Source organism: Schistocerca americana, chromosome 2 (genome assembly GCF_021461395.2).
Source record: "Schistocerca americana isolate TAMUIC-IGC-003095 chromosome 2, iqSchAmer2.1, whole genome shotgun sequence".
Lineage (NCBI taxonomy): Eukaryota > Metazoa > Arthropoda > Insecta > Orthoptera > Acrididae > Schistocerca > Schistocerca americana.
The window spans coordinates 375,707,002-375,724,614 of record NC_060120.1 but is presented as its reverse complement, the minus strand read 5'-3'; positions in this window follow the sequence as shown (position 1 = coordinate 375,724,614).

Genomic DNA, 17,613 nt, shown 5'->3' with positions numbered 1-17,613 from the left:
TCCAGATATAGTAGGGGTCAGTGGAGTGAAGTGGAAGGAAGACAAGGATTTCTGGTCAGATGAGTATCGGGTAACATCAACAGCAGCAGAAAATGGTATAACAGGTGTAGGATTCGTTATGAATAGGAAGGTAGGGCAGAGGGTGTGTTACTGTGAACAGTTCAGTGACCGGATTGTTCTAATCAGAATCGACAGCAGACCAACACCGACAACGATAGTTCAGGTATACATGCCGACGTCGCAGGCTGAAGGTGAACAGATAGAGAAAGTGTATGAGGATATTGAAAGGGTAGTTCAGTATGTAAAGGGGGACGAAAATCTAATAGTCATGGGCGACTGGAATGCAGTTGTAGGGGAAGGAGTAGAAGAAAAGGTTACAGGAGAATATGGGCTTGGGACAAGGAATGAAAGAGGAGAAAGACTAATTGAGTTCTGTAACAAGTTTCAGCTAGTAATAGCGAATACCCTGTTCAAGAATCACAAGAGGAGGAGGTACACTTGGAAAAGGCAGGGAGATACGGGAAGATTTCGATTAGATTACATCATGGTCAGACAGAGATTCCGAAATCAGATACTGGATTGTAAAGCGTACCCAGGAGCAGATATAGACTCAGATCACAATATAGTAGTGATGAAGAGAAGGCTGAAGTTCAAGACATTAGTCAGGAAGGATCAATACACAAAGAAGTGGGGTACGGAAGTACTAAGGAATGACGAGATACGTTTGAAGTTCTCTAACGCTATAGATACAGCAATAAGGAATAGGGCAGTAGGCAGTACAGTTGAAGAGGAATGGAAATCTCTAAAAATGGCCATCACAGAAGTTGGGAAGGAAAACATAGGTACAAAGAAGGTAGCTGGGAAGAAACCATGGGTAACAGAAGAAATACTTCAGCTGATTGATGAAAGGAGGAAGTACAAACGTGTTCCGGGAAAATCAGGAATACAGAAATACAAGTCGCTGAGGAATGAAATAAATAGGAAGTGCAGGGAAGCTAAGACGAAATGGCTGCAGGAAAAATGTGAAGACATCGAAAAAGATATGATTGTCGGAAGGACAGACTCAGCACACAGGAAAGTCAAAACAACCTTTGGTGACATTAAAAGCAACGGTGGTAACATTAAGAGTGCAACGGGAATTCCACTGTTAAATGCAGAGAAGAGAGCAGATAGGTGGAAAGAATACATTGAAAGCCTCTATGAGGGTGAAGATTTGTCTGGTGTGATAGAAGAAGAAACAGGAGTCGATTTAGAAGAGATAGGGATCCAGTATTAGAATCGGAATTTAAAAGAGCTTTGGAGGACTTACGGTCAAATAAGGAAGAAGGGATAGATAACATTTCATCAGAATTTCTAAAATCGTTGGGGGAAGTGGCAACAAATGGACTATTCACCTTGGTGTGTAGAATATATGAGTCTGGCGATATACCATCTGACTTTCGGAAAAGCATCATCCACACAATTCCGAAGACGGAAAGAGCTGACAAGTGCGAGAATTATCGCACAATCAGCTTAACAGCTCATGCATCGAAGCTGCTTAGAAGAATAATATACAGAAGAATGGAAAAGAAAATTGAGAATGCGCTAGGTGACGATCAATTTGGCTTTAGGAAAAGTAAAGGGACGAGAGAGGCAGTTCTGACGTTACGGCTAATAATGGAAGCAAGGCTAAAGAAAAATCAAGACACTTTCATAGGATCTGTCAACCTGGAAAAAGCGTTCGACAATATAAAATGGTGCAAGCTCTTCGAGATTCTGAAAAAAGTAGGGGTAAGCTATAGGGAGAGACGGATCATATACAATATGTACAACAACCAAGAGGGAATAATAAGAGTGGACGATCAAGAACGAAGTGCTCGTATTAAGAAGGGTGTAAGACAAGGCTGTAGCCCAATGATACGTTTCGCTGATGACATTGCTATCCTGAGTGAAAGTGAAGAAGAATTAAATGATCTGCTGAACGGAATGAACAGTCTAATGAGTACACAGTATGGTTTGAGAGTAAATCGGAGAAAGACGAAGGTAATGAGAAGTAGTAGAAATGAGAACAGCGAGAAACTTAACATCAGGATTGATGGTCACGAAGTCAATGAAGTTAACTAATTCTGCTACCTAGGCAGTAAAATAACCAATGACGGACGGAGCAAGGAGGACACCAAAAGCAGACCCGCTATGGCAAAAAAGGCGTTTCTGGCCAAGAGAAGTCTACTAATATCAAATACCGGCCTTAATTTGAGCAAGAAATTTCTGAGGATGTACGTCTGGTTCAAAATGGCTCTGAACACTATGGGATTCAACCGCTGTGGTCATCAGTCCCCTAGAACTTAGAATTACTTAAACCTAACTAACCTAAGGACATCACACACATCCATGCCCGAGGCAGGATTCGAACCTGCGACCGTAGCAGTCGCACGGTTCCGGACTGCGCGCCTAGAACCGCGAGACCACCGCGGCCGGCGATGTACGTCTGGAGTACAGCATTGTATGGTAGTGAAACATGGACTGTGGGAAAACCGGAAGAGAAGAGAATCGAAGCATTTGAGATGTGGTGCTATAGACGAATGTTGAAAATTAGGTGGACTGATAAGGTAAGGAATGAGGAGGTTCTACGCAGAATCGGAAAGGAATATGTGGAAAACACTGATAAGGAGAAGGGACAGGATGATAGGACATCTGCTAAGACATGAGGGAATGACTTCCATGGTACTAGAGGGAACTGTAGAGGGCAAAAATTGTAGAGGAAGAGAGAGATTGGAATACGTCAAGCAAATAATTGAGGACGTAGGTTGCAAGTACTACTCTGAGATGAAGAGGTTAGCACAGGAAAGGAATTCGTGGCGGCCGCATCAAACCAGTCAGTAGACTGATGACAAAAAAAAAAAAAAAAAAAAAAAAAAAAAAGTTGACAGTTGGTTCAAATTTGATTCAAATTATTGATGTGTTGACGTGCGACAAAACATGTAATCATGCATGGTGGAGCTGCTTCTCATTTCAGTGCTAATGTTCGTATGGTTTTAAATAATAGATTCCGTGACAGATGGATATGTAGAGGCGGATGAATTCCTTGACCCCTCGCTCTCCGGACCTAACCCTTTTGACTTTAATTTGGGGGAGCATTTGGAAGTGCTTGTATACGAAACCCTGGTACAAGATGGGCATAGTCTTCGTTGCTGTACTGTGAAAGGCTGTGGAAAAATATACAATTATCCAGGTATACATCAGCGCGTCAGAGATCCAATGCGACAGCGGGTTGATGCACATATTCTTGCTGATAGGGGACATTTTGAAATTTGCATTTACGAATGTAATTGTGCTGACACGTTCTTTTACCGTGTGTATCCAATGAAAATTAAGCGGTACCGGTCTCATGTCCATGTAAAATTTTTCTACCTCTACGTGTGAGGCATCTATTCTGAATGATTGTTACTCCCTGTATAAAGACGTCAAGCGCAATTATATCGCCTATGACAGTGGTTATCAACATTTCTAAGACTATTAAATTATGAAAGACAAATGATATTTAGTTTTCTTAGGTGTCTTATTAAGCCCTGAAATAGTACACTGAAGCACCAAAGAAACTGGTATAGGTATGCAAATTTCAAACAGGCAGAATAAGGCCCTACTGTCCGCAATGTCAATATAAGACAGTTGTTAGATCGGTCACTGCTGCTACAATGGCAGGTTTTCAAGATTTAAAGTAGTTTGGTGCTATAACCGACGCACGAGCGATGGAATACAGCATCTCCGAGGTAGCGATGAAGTGGGGATTTTCCCGTACGACACAACCCCATGAATCCATGGATCCTACATGTCAGCAAGGGACTGTTCAAGCTGGTGGAGGCCCTGTAATGGTGTGGGGCATGTGCAGTTGGAGTGATGTGGGACTCCTGATACATCTATATACGACTCTGACAGGTGACACGTACGTAAGCATCCTCTCTGATCAACTGCCTCCATTCTTTTCTATTGTGCATTCCGGCGGACTTGGGCAATTCCAGCAGGACAATGTGACACCTCACACATCCAGAATTACACATAGTGGTTCCAGGAACACTCCTGTAAGTATAAACATTTCCGCTGGCTACCAAACTCCCCAGAGATTAACATTATTGAGCATATCTGGGAAGCCTCGCAACGTGCTATTGAGAAGAGATCTCCACCCCTCACAGCCCTGTAGGATTCAAGGTTTCAATTCCCTACAGCACTACTTCAGACATTAGTCGAGTCCATACCACGTCGTGTTGCGGCACTTATGCGTGCTCGCGGAGACCATACACGACATTAGGTAAGAGTACCAGTTTCTTTGGCTCTTCAGTATAGCAAGACAAGGTAACTGTCAGTGCATCGCTACTGTTGCCTACAGATCCTCGGCAGAAAACAAAGATAATTATCCACACTGATGATAGATACTTATTACAAAACTTGCTTCCTTTGCACCACTCCTGTCCCTAGTGACATTTGCTTCACTCACACCTTGCAACCCCATTTTAAAATTAACCCCGTCAAAGAGTGTAGACGTTATCTACTGCTCGTGTACCACTAAATTCCTGGACTCCTTATCTCTGAATTGGTAGAAATTGGAAGACTTTAGCCTGCCAATGCTTTCTGTCTGACCACTGCCACACAGCAATGCAGTAGCCATTACGTAATTTGCTTTGTTGTGATATCAATTCGATCGTTTATTGTAGCGGAGTGAAAAAGAAGCAGATTCGCCGGCCGTTGTGGCCCAGCGGTTCTAGGCGCTTCAGTCTGGAACCGCGCTGCTGCTACGGTCCCAGGTTCGAATCCTGCCTCGGACGTGGATGTGTGTGATGTCCTTGGGTTAGTTAGGTTTAAGTAGTTCTAAGGGACTGATGACCTCAGATGTTAAGTCCCATAGTGCTCAGAGCCATTTCAACCATTTGAAGCAGTTTCTGGTCCAGTGTAAGAACAACAGACAACTCGGAGAAAGCATTTTCATCAGACATTCAAGCAGGTATGTATCAGTTTTACTGCCATAGGTGGGTGATATAAAGTATACATGCTGCAGGTGGAAGAAGATTATGTAAGGAACAAGGAAGATGACGTTCATACACTCGTTTCACAAGCTGTAACCTCCACTACTGTCCGCCCTCGGAAGCTGAGTGGTCAGCGTGACACAATGTCAATCCTAAGGGTCCGAGTTCGATTCCCGGCTGGGTCGGAGATTTTCTCCGCTCAGGGACTGGGTGTTGTGTTGTCCTAATCATCATTTCATCCCTATCGATGCGCAAGTCGCCGAAGTGGCGTCAAATCGAAAGACTTCCACCAGGCGAATGGTCTTCCCGACGGGACGTCCTAGTCACACGACCTCCACTACTTTGCCTCACACGTTGATGGTCGTATTTCAAATAAAAAATGTGACTGTTAGTAAGTTATGTAATCAGTATTACAGTTTTACGTAACAGTGATGACAATAATAGTGATATTTTGAATGTAGTACAGATTCAAGACATGAACACTACTGAACCTTTTTTTTTTTACCACTCAGAAAAGTTCATTTTTCACCTCTGGATGTAATAATCCCCCGGTTGGGAACCATTGGTCTGTGGTCTAAGGTGAAATCCAACGGAACAACTTATCCCCTGTTTGTGTGGAAATACAGTATCCTGCGTGGGAACAAAATAGTACTGTGTTTTATTTATTTCCGCGCTATAACCAGCAATAGGCGTTTTTGTGCTTCAGTTCTTATAAAAAAACGAGTGCCCAATCTGTATTACGGCAGCTGCGGTGGAGCGCCCGCTGAATTAAAGAGGGAGCGTGACCAGGAGTTGCCCTCGTTCGAGCGGCCCCAGGCGGCGGCGCGCGAACGTTCAGGTATTCCATCACGGACAATCTCTCGTCCGTATTTACGCAGCGGTGGAGCTTGCTGCCTGCCTCGGCCCCGGTAATTGCGGCCCAGACGTCGAAACTGAAAGGATGCTTGATCTCGGTTCCCACACGGCCCGCACTCCAGAGATTGCGGCCTCTGAGACGATCGCACGTCTCTATCTGTTTCATCTCAGATATGACGATCTACCCACTCTTCTACTGCTGAAAGTAATGCCTCGATCGTCTTGTGTTGGATAAGCTCATTGAAAAAAATAACAGCCACCTCTTTAAAAGAGCACCCTGGTCATTTTGGAGATCTGAAGCTTGCATGGAACTGCTACTAGGCAGTGATGCCACCATTGACCACTAACGTAAGTCATAACAGTAAAATGGCGTATATCTTTTATTTGGGTGTCTGTAACAAGCAGTAAGACAGACCGACTTACAGACATGCCAGCATGGCATCTATTACACATTTGGATTTACTCGTGACAACATAGCGAATGAGGTCGCCTGTTTTGCTGGCGAATCAACAGCGACTGAACCGTGTTGCAGCTCGCGTTGGTGCCGTTGGTAGGTTGGCATCATGTGATAGGGATAGTGGCGTCTCGTTTTCTTCTTGTATTTACTGGTGCCATGACGATCGCTAGCGTTGGCTGTCGGCGAGTGGCAGCAGCAGCGGTTATCGATATCTAGTACAGTGGTACTTACTTTCGAAGGACGTCAAGTGTATTCCGGGTCGGAGTGTGTCAGGTAGTTCGGTTCGGACGGAGCAGCAGGGGGGTCAGGCAGCACCAGGACATGCCAGGACCGCTGGCGGGATGCAGCATTGCCGGATCGAGGGGCGGTAGTTGCGAGGGCCACAACCTCGTTGTCCACCAGACCCAGGACATTTGAGTTGAGTGAACATTAACCCAGTAGAGAAACCTCCACTATTTGGAGATCACGCCGTTTGTTCGTGCGTTGCTGCTCGCAGGGTTGGTGAGACGAAGAGCAACGAGTGGAGTGTTTGGAGTTGGCGAAATTAATTAGCCGTCCTCCTCTTCTTATTATGAATCGTTGAATCCCTTGCGTTTATTCATGAAGTTCAACCAGCGGTATTTTTCTGCCTAGTGGCCGCTAACGCCCCAGTTATCTGCCCTGGAGGTTAGCGTGTTTTCGCGGCAGTGTACCTTCCTCGCCTTGTCGCTGCTCTCCGGTAAGACGTGTAGTTCGACAGCCTCCTTGCGTGTGGTTCGGATATTTTGTTCTTTTGGACAACCTTGATCGTAGTGGTTCCTTCTGCTTCTGGATGTTCTTAACACCGGATTCTGAAGACGCAGTGCTGTCCGCCGGTTCCGCCTTGCCTGCGTTATTCCGTCGTTGTGTTGGTTACCAGATGTTAGGTAGATTTTGCAAGAGTGTTGGTCTGCGTTTAAATTGTCAAAGGATTTGAGTTGCCATCCGGTTAAGTGAATACAACTCTTGGCTGTCTGTCTCGTCGGTTACGCAGTTGAGCGATTTTTCCCCGGCCGATCTTTGGAGCACTGTCTGAGGCCAACTTCTCTCTTTGGTCAGATTGTGATGACTGTCAACAAGGTCTTCAGCCGTGAATGCAATTTGTCTTAAGAATTTTTAATTATATATTGTCTCTTAATATGGTTGTAATTTCTTTACAATATTTTAGTAAGAATTTGCTATCTAGTTCTTCAGCCATCAAATTGTTTTTGAGTAATTACTATTGGGGCCTTCAGCCGCCAAATAATTTGAATTTCCTGTCAATAAGGCCTTCAGCCGTGAATGAAGTTTTTCTTAAGAATTTTTAAATAGATATTTTCTTAAAAGTCAAATTTGATAAATTGTTCCGTATTGTCAAATGGTTCTGAGCACTGTGGGACTTTACTTCTGAGGTCATCAGTCCCCTAGAACTTAGAACTACTTAAACCTAACTAACCTAAGGACATCACACACATCCATGCCCGAGCAGGATTCGAACCTGCGACCGTAGAGGTCGCGCGGTTCCAGACTGTAGCGCCTAGAACCGCTAGCCACCCCGGCCGGCCCTTATTGTCAACCTTATATGCAATTGGTTCCAAGTAAAGAGTACGTGATTAAAAAAAAAAACCTGAGGAACCAACGGTAACTGAGTAAGGCCCCGGCCATACACAAATTTGCCTTTCCTTAAGTACCACGTCTCAGTGACAGTCCAGCGTACTTACAAGGAATAATGTAGACTCATAGCCACGTAACACGATGTAGAAACAGTGGTCGTAAAAGTAACCTCGCCAGCTGGGACTGGAGACAATGATACACGACTTTTTTTTTCTTAAATAGTCCGATATCATACGTAAAATCATAGTATAAAGTCCCATTTGAACAGAAAAATTGAACTACTCTGAGAAATGTGGAACACAACAATACTGGTGATTTTAAGTGGCTAACTAATGTAATTTGCTTTTCATTTACTCTTTTATGTAAATTTTCATACCTTATATAAATTACAGGATGCTGAAAGCAGATTGTGATGAGGCGGCACCACTGTGGACTCACATAGGCCACCAACCCAGGAGTAGTTCTAGGAAGGGCGTGCCAGGAGGTACGCAGGTCAATGGCTCACAGGCTACTGCACAGTCTTTTGTAGCGTCGTTGCGGAGGCACCGCAGGCCAACATAGAGGATGTCTCCAGTGATGGAAGGCCCTCAACCACGACCATTTATACAACCCAGAAATGAAATGAGAAACACCGCTATTTCAGTGAAGTCGAAGAAGGCTTTATTGTGCACCAAAGTTAAAATCTGAGTTTTCTATAGAAAGTGCCTGATACTACAGGTGCTGTCTTGAAAATGGAATGGGGGTCCGCAGTTTTGAGAGAATTTGTAAGGTTCAGATGCTACAAAACAGTGTCTTCATAAAATCCAAATATTTACACCACATAAGAAATGCCAGGGTTGGCTAATATCAATAAACTAGAGGTTAGGCAGAGACACTCGACTGTGCCGATGATGACCCATTTCATTGGCTACAGAGAGAGAAGGAAAGACAATCAGATGCCTTTTCAGTTAATAACAGAAAAACACTGTTCAAGAACCACAAGAAGAAATGGAAATTTGTGGTAAGGTCTTTGGAACCAAACTGCTGCGGTCATCGGTCCCTAAGCTTACACATTACTTAATTTAACTTAGACTAACTTACGCTAAGGACGATACACACACCAATTTCCGAGGGAGGACTCGAACCCCCGAAGGGGGAAGCCGCGCGGACCGTGACAAGAGCCCCCTAGACCGCTCGGCTATCCCGCGCTGCCACAAGAAGAGGAGGTATGCTTGGAAAAGGCCAGGTGATTAGGGAGGATCTGAGTTAGATTACATCATGGTCAGGCAGAGATTCCGAAATCAGTTACTGGATTGTAAGGCGTATCCAGGAGCCGATATAGACTGAAATCACAACGTAATAGTGATGAAGAGTAGGATAAAGTTTAAGAGATTAGGCAGGAACAATCAATATGCACAGAAGTTGGATACGGAAGTACTATCAAATGACGAGACGTGCTTGAAGTTCTCTAAAGCTATAGATACAGCAATAACGAATTGTTCAGGCAATACAATTGAAGAGGATTGGCCATTTCTAAAAAGGGCAGTCACAGAAGTTGGAAAGGAAAAAATGGGTACAAAGAAAGTAACTGCGAATAAACCATGGGTAAGAGAAGAAACGCTTCAATTGATCGATGAAAGAAGGAAGTACAAAAATGTTTAGGGAAATTCCGGAATGTGGAAATACGAGTCGCTGAGGAACGGAACGAAAAGAAAGTGAAGGGAAGCTAACACCAAATGGCTGAATGAAAACTGTGAATAAATCGTAAAATAAATGATTGTCGGAAGAACTGAATCCGCATTTAGGAAAGTCGAAACAACTTTCGGTGAAATTAAAAGCAAGGGTGGAAAAAATTAAGAGTGTAATGGGAATTTCACTATTTAATTCAGAGGAGAGAACGGATAGGTGGAAAGAGTACATTGAATGCCTCTATGAGGGGGAAGATTTGTCTTATGTGATAGAAGAAGAAACAAGAGTTGATTTAGAAGAGATAGGGGATCCAGTATTAGAATCACAATTTAAGAGAGTTTTAGATGACTTAAGATTAAATAAGACAGATGGGATGGATAACATTCCAGAAGAATTTCTAAAATCATTGGGGGAAGTGGCAACAAAACGATTATTCTTGTCGGTCCGTAGAATGTATGCGTCTGGCGACATACCATCAGACTTGCAGAAAAAATATCATCCACACAATTCCGTAGACTACAACAGCTGACAAGTGCGAGAATTATCGCACAATTAGCTTAACAGCTGATGCATCCAAGTTGATGGTAAGAATAAAACACAGAAGAATGTAGAAGAAAACTGAGGATGTGTTAGATGACGATCGGTTTGGCTTGAGGAAAGGTAAAGGCACGAGAGAGGCAATTAAGATGTTGCGGTTAATAATGTAAACAAGACTGAAGAAAAATAAAGACACGTTCATAGGATTTGTCGACGTGGAAAAGCATTCCATAATGTAAAATGGTTCCAGATGTTTGAAATTCTGAGAAAAATAGGGGTAAGATGTAGGGAGAGACCGGAAAAATTTAAAAAAGTGCACAAGAACCAAGAGGGAATAATAAGAGTGGACAACGGAGAACGAAGTGCTCGGATTAAAAGGATTGTAAGACAGGGATGTAGACTTTCGCCCCTACTGTTCAATCTGTACTTTAAAATGGAAATAAAAGAAAGATTCAGGAGTGGAATTAAAATTCAATGTGAAAGGATGTCAGTGATGCGATTCGCTGATGACATTGCTATCCTGGGTGAAAGTGAAGAAGAAATATATGATCTGCTGAACGGAATGAACAGTCTAATGATTACAGGATGTGGACTGAGACTAAATCGAAGAAAGACGAAAGTAATGAGAAACAGCAGAAATGAGGACAGCGAGAAACTTAACATCAGGATTGATGGTCACGAAGCCGATGAAATTAAGGAATTCTACTACCTAGGCTGTGAAATAACCAATGAAGGACGGAGCAAAGAGGATATCAAATGCAGACTAGCACTGGAAAAAAGAGCATTCCTGGCCGAGAGAAGTCTACAAGTGGCAAACATAGGCTTTAATTTGAGGAAGAAATTTCTGAGAATGTACGTTTGGAGCACAGCACTGTAAGGCAGTGAAACATGAACAATGGGAAAACCGGAACAGAAGTGAATCGAAGCATTTGCGATGTGATTCTGCAGACGAATGTTGAAAATTAGGTAGACTTATAAGGTAAGGAATGAGGAGGCTCTGTGCTGAATCGGAGAGGAAAGGAATATGTGGAAAACACTTGGAAGGAGAAGAGGCAGGATGACAGGACATCTGTTAAGACATCGGGGAATGACTTCCATGGTACTAGAGGGAGGTGTAGAGGGCAAAAACTGTAGAGGAAGACAGAGGCTGGAATACATGCAGCAAATAATAGAAGGCGTAGGTTGCAAGTGATACTCTGAGATGAAGAGCTTGGCACAGGAGAGGAATTCATGGTGGGCCGCATCATAGCAGGTAGAGGACTACTATCTGTCTTTTCTACTAACATCACGATAATCTCGGTACACTTTGCGACTGCAATTCTTTCAGTTACACCTATATCAGAATCTTATCCAAGACATTTTATTAGGTATGACAGTGTTTTACTAGAATCATGTTAGCACTGATTTCAAATTATTTCTTTAACGGAATAAACCGAATTACTTGTTTATCTTGTCGCATTTAAAAGTCGTTTAACTGCTAGTTCATTATTTTGGAGGGTGAGTTAGTAACGTATGTCAGATACAGCACCAAATTTCCACATCTCCAACTTTTTACCACCATTGTCTCCCAGCAACAAGTATCTCGGTTTCAAATCATACAGGAATTTCTGACGTCAACGAACGCATGTCTCCATCAGTTTTCGAGTGAACGTTTCAAATTTCCTATCATGACTAAGACCCATAATTCAGATTACCGTGAATGTGCACAGGGATCTTTAATTGAACGTACTCTACCTTATCCATCTCAGATGTGACGATCTTCCCATTAGTCTACTGCTGAAAGTAATTCCGTAAGTCATAACAGTGAAGTAGCGTACAGATATTGTTTCGGCGCTTGTAACAAGCACAGTAAGACTGATCGACTTAGAGATGTTCCAGAATGGCAGGTAGCATCTATCCCATTTAGATTTACGCGTGACGACGTAGCAAATCAATTCGCCTATTTTGTTGGTGAATCATCAGTGACTGTCCAGTACGTCTACAATGAGTGATGCACGCTCATAGCCATGTAACATAGGAAAACAGTGGTCATAAAAGTATCGTAACCAGCTGGGACTGGAAACAATGATACACGACTGTTTTTTTCGGATGACAAAAACCGTTTCCAAAGGGCTGTGTGCTTACGTTCGTGGTTGGTTGAACACTTAGGTATCCTATCCCACTTTGACTGGCTACCTAAATCACCAGATTTTAGTCCTATACAAAATGTGTGCGGTTTTTAGGAACAGCAGTTGTAAAGTAGCGGTGAATGCCGATAGCTCTGTGAGATATAATCACCAATGAGTGCATCAATATACCTGAAGAAAAGCGTAGGCTACCGTTCTCTTCAAATTGATGGCACTGTCAAGGCTAGTGGCGGTGTTAGTGTGATGTCTCCCGCGGATGCCTATCTTTTGGTCTGTTGTACTTACTCAGTTTTGTTCACATGAACAGCCCGACAATTGTTTGCGATTTTAATGCGAGAAATTTCATAGTCACACTGACGGACACTTCCTGAGTCATGTTTACAGTAAGTCTTTCCTTTATGTAGCGCTATACTTTCGAGTGTCCATCTCCATAGTTGTGTGGTCAGCATGTCTGATTGCTTTGCAGAGGCTTCCATTTCAATTCTCAGCACTATCAAGGAGTTTGAGTCGTTGAAACAGTGAAATGCATGCACTTGACCTCGTGATGTCAATTGAGGAGCTATTTGAGGGTAGCGGCTTTAAGGCCTGGAAAGCAGATAACGGCTGGTTGATGATATTCCAACCCCACCACCCCTCCAAAGCCTATCTGAATGCTATTATTGGCAGAGGACGACGCGGCGGCCAGTCGTTAATGAGTGTTCCATCAGCGTCTGTACTTGGAGCTGTTTGGTTTTTGTTTTCATGGTTTCAAGTGTAAATCGTTTCCAAGTGCATTAAAAGTAAAAATGGATACGTTACTATAGATGTGCATTGAGCTGAAAGTTCATCCGACTGAAGCTGAGGTCACGTCTAACGTAGTTGCCCATTTTTAGAATTTATTTTTTGTTCAGCGTTTTTAATCAGTACAGGCACTGACAAAATTCTGTCTTCCGAGACATAGTTCAAATTAATGTTTACATTTGTTTAAGATGAAGTAAGTATTCTATGCTTCGCATGCATTCAGATACCTCAGATACAACATCTAAATAGCAGCTGAAACACTAGAAGTTGCACGTTCAACAGTTGTTGATTCTCGTCTTCAATGAACGACTACTATTGCATCCATTGAAATCTGTGAACTATTCTACAAAATTCCACTCTAAAGAGGAATTCTTATTAATCCAATCTATCCGACTTTATGGAGACACCCACATGGTTAAAAATTTACTGCTGTTGTGAAGAACCATAAATTTCCCTTGTAAAAAGCGTGGTGACTGTTAATGAGCTGTACAGCTGCTTCAGGACTTTATCTGTCTAAGTTTTTTTTCAGTGGATACGCCAACAGAAATCTCGTCTCCACATTCAGCAATGGGAGCGACTATACTACCAGTTCTGTGCAAGTTGATACGTAAGTGTCTATTGCTGGACTGACAAGTCTCATATTTCATTACGTTTTATTCAGTTAACCTCTGGGTCATACTTCTACCGATTAATAAATATTTTATGGGTAATAGTAGCGATTGCAAGGATTAAGCCGATAACTGCTATGTTACTATTTTCCCTACTCCAGTTCAAATGGCTCAAATGGCTCTGAGCACTATGGGACTTAACATCTGTGGTCATCAGTCCCCTAGAACTTAGAACTACTTAAACCTAACTAACCTAAGGACATCACACACATCCATGCCCGAGGCAGGATTCGAACCTGCGACCGTAGCAGTCGTGCGGTTCCGGACTGAGCGCCTGAACCGCTAGACCACCGCGGCCGGCTACTCCAGTTCACATGTTGCATATTTCTGTAGTTGCACATTTTAGCTGGGTCTCGGTGAGTCAAGGGAAGAACAGAACTCAGTGTCTAGGAGCCCCGTGAACTTCTCTGAGGACAGCAGTCCTTAGCTGAAGAAAGCACAGTGAGTTTGGGAGACAGGTTCCGTCCAGCCGCTGCAGTGGGCAGCGCCGGCCAGGTATATTCGAGCCGTTCACATGGTGGACGGTGACCGAGGAATTTTCCCAGTAGCTATGCCCAGCAGGCTTTGGGTTAAGAGTCCCTAATTACAGAAATCGAATAATAAGCTGTGACGAGAACCTATCCCTGTACAGAACATTCCGGTTTGAAAAGGCGAGCCATCTAGTGAAAGTACGTTTCCAAAGAACATACACTACTGGCCATTAAAATTGCTACACCACGAAGATGACTTCCTACAGACGCGAAATGTAACCGACAGGAAGAAGACGCTGTGATTTGCAAATGATTAGCTTTTCAGAGCATTCACACAAGGTTGGCGCCGGTGGCGACACCTACAACGTGCTGACATGAGGAAAGTTTCCAACCGATTTCTCATACACAAACAGCAGTTGAACGGTGTTTCCCGGTGAAATGTTGTTGTGATGCCTCGTGCAAGGAGGAGAAATGCGTAGCATCACGTTTCCGACTTTGATAAAGGTCAGATCGTAGCCTATCGCGTTTGCGGTTTATCGTATCGCGACATTGCTGCTCGCGTTGGTCAAGATCCAATGACTGTTAGGAGAATATGGAATCGGTGGGTTCAGGAGGGTAATACGGAACGCCGTGCTGGATCCCAACGGCCTCGTATCACTAGCAGTCGAGATGACAGGCGTCTTATCCGCATGGCTGTAACGGATCGTGCAGCCACGTCTCGATCCTTGAGTCAACAGATGGAGACGTTTGCTAGACAACAACCATCTGCACGAGCAGTTCGACAACGTTTGCAGCAGCATGAACTAACAGCTCGGAGACCATGGCTGCGGTTACCCTTGACGCTGCATCACAGACAGGAGTGCCTGCGATGGTGTACTCAACGACGAACCTGGGTGCACGAATGGCAAAACGTCATTATCTCGGGTGAATCCAGGTTCTGTTTACAGCATCATGATGGTCGCATCCGTGTTTGGCGACATCACGGTGAACGCACATTGGAAGCGTGTATTCGTCATCGCCATACTGGCGTATTACCCGGCGTGATGGTATGGGGTGCCACTGGTTACACGTCTCCGTTACCTCTTCTTCGCATTGACGGAACTTTGAACAGTGGACGCTACATTTCAGATGTGTTACGACCTGTGGCTCTAACCTTCATTCGATCCCTGCGAAACCCTACATTTCAGCAGGATAATGGACGACCACATGTTGCAGGTTCTGTACGAGCCTCTCTGGATACAGAAAATGTTCAACTGCTGCCCTGGCCAGCACATTCCCCAGATCTCTCACGAATTGGAAACGTCTGGTCAATGGTGGCCGAGCAACTGGCTCGTCACAATACGCCAGTCACTACTCTTGATAAAGTGTGGTATCGTGTTGAAGCTGTATGGGCAGCTGTACCTGTACACGCCATCCAAGGTCTGTTTGACTCAATGCCCAGGCGTATCAAGGCCGTTATTACGGCCAGAGGTGGTTGTTCTAGTAACTGATTTCTCAGGATCTATGCACCCAAATTGCGTGAAAATGTAATCACATATCAGTTCTAGTATAATATATTTGTCCAATGAATACCTGTTTATCATCTGCATTTCTTCTTGGTGTAGCAATTTTAATGGCCAGTAGTGTATTCGTCTCAGAACGGCTGCTTTCAAGAAGACAGCGGAGTTGGAGGCCAGTCACAGATACAGATCTCTGTTGTCTCGTGGGAAGGGACACAGCTGTTTCTTATTCAGAAATTCTTTCCTTTCTTTATAAGGCGATGTGCCGGCTTCTGGACGCCACTCCACAAGGGGTGAAAAGCCTCACGACTAAAAAATGACGGAAAGAAATTTCATTACGTCATCTTAAAGGAAATAACAGTGGGAGTCAACATGCCAGTTTTTGAGAGTTTCACGTGAGGGAGATTAGCGTATCGGCTGCACTTAAGACTTAACTGAAGACTGGGAGTATGGCAGTAAATTGTTTATACATGGGCACACAGCCAACTAGCAAACGTTGTAGGGCTGCTTCCAGATGGAAAAATATCTTGTTAAGAATAATGACGCTGGCAGACATTCAGCGATGCTTTTTCATTGGTGAAAGAGAATTATGGGGATTTTTCAGAGAGTAGAGAAAGGAAATACTTCTCTCTGGAAGACAGTCGAGTTTGGGTGCTCAGCTTGGGTGGAAGACACTCTTGATCTGTCGATGGCGATATGAGATGCAGCAGCTGTTGCTTTGCTGTGGGTTCCCATTTTCCAGTACGATAAATGTGGTGAGAATTTACAGCATATGCGAGGGAGGAATGGCAATTATTAACCACTTGTAGTCGCGTTTTTTTGGGCTGACTAGGCTCGTGATTTATATTTTTGCTTCAGTGACTGAGGGCATACATATGATCAGGATAGCAACCAGGTTTTAAATTGTAAGACATTTCCAAGGGCAGATGTGGACTCTGACCACAATCTATTGGTTATGACCTGTAGATTAAAACTGAAGAAACTGCAAAAAGGTGGGAATTTAAGGAGATGGGACCTGGATAAACTGAAAGAACCAGAGGTTGTACAGAGTTTCAGGGAGAGCATAAGGGAACAATTGACACAAATGGGGGAAAGAAATACAGTAGAAGAAGAATGGGTAGGTTTGAGGGATGAAGTAGTGAAGGCAGCAGAGGATCAAGTAGGTAAAAAGACGAGGGCTAGAAGAAATCGTTGGGTAACAGAAGAAATATTGAATTTAATTGATGAAAGGAGAAAATATAAAAATGCACTAAATGAAGCTGGAAAAAAGGAATACAAACGTCTCAAAAATGAGATCGACAGGAAGTGCAAAATGGCTAAGCAGCGATGTGTAGAGGGCAAATGTAAGGATGTAGTGGCTTATCTCACTAGGGGTAAGTTAGATACTGCTTACAGGAAAATTAAAGAGACCTTTGGAGATAAGAGAAAGACTTGTATGAATATCAAGAGCTCAGATGTAAACCCAGTTCTAAGCAAAGAAGGGAAAGCAGAAAGGTGGAAGGAGTATATAGAGGGTCTATACAAGGGCGATGTACTTGAGGACAATATTATGGAAATGGAAGAGGATGTAGATGAAGATCAAATGGGAGACACGATACTGCGTGAAGAGTTTGACAGAGCACTGAAAGACCTGAGTCGAAACAAGGCCCCCGGAGTAGACAACATTCCATTGGAACTACTGATGGCCTTGGGAGAGCCAGTCCTGACAAAACTCTACCATCTGGTGAGCAAGATGTATGAAACAGGCGAAATACCCTCAGACTTCAAGAAGAATATAATAATTCCAATCCCAAAGAAAGCAGGTGTTGACAGATATGAAAATTACCGAAATATCAGTTTAATAAGTCACAGCTGCAAAATACTAACACGAATTCTTTACAGACGAATGGAAAAACTAGTAGAAGCCAACCTCGGGGAAGATCAGTTTGGATTCCGTAGAAACACT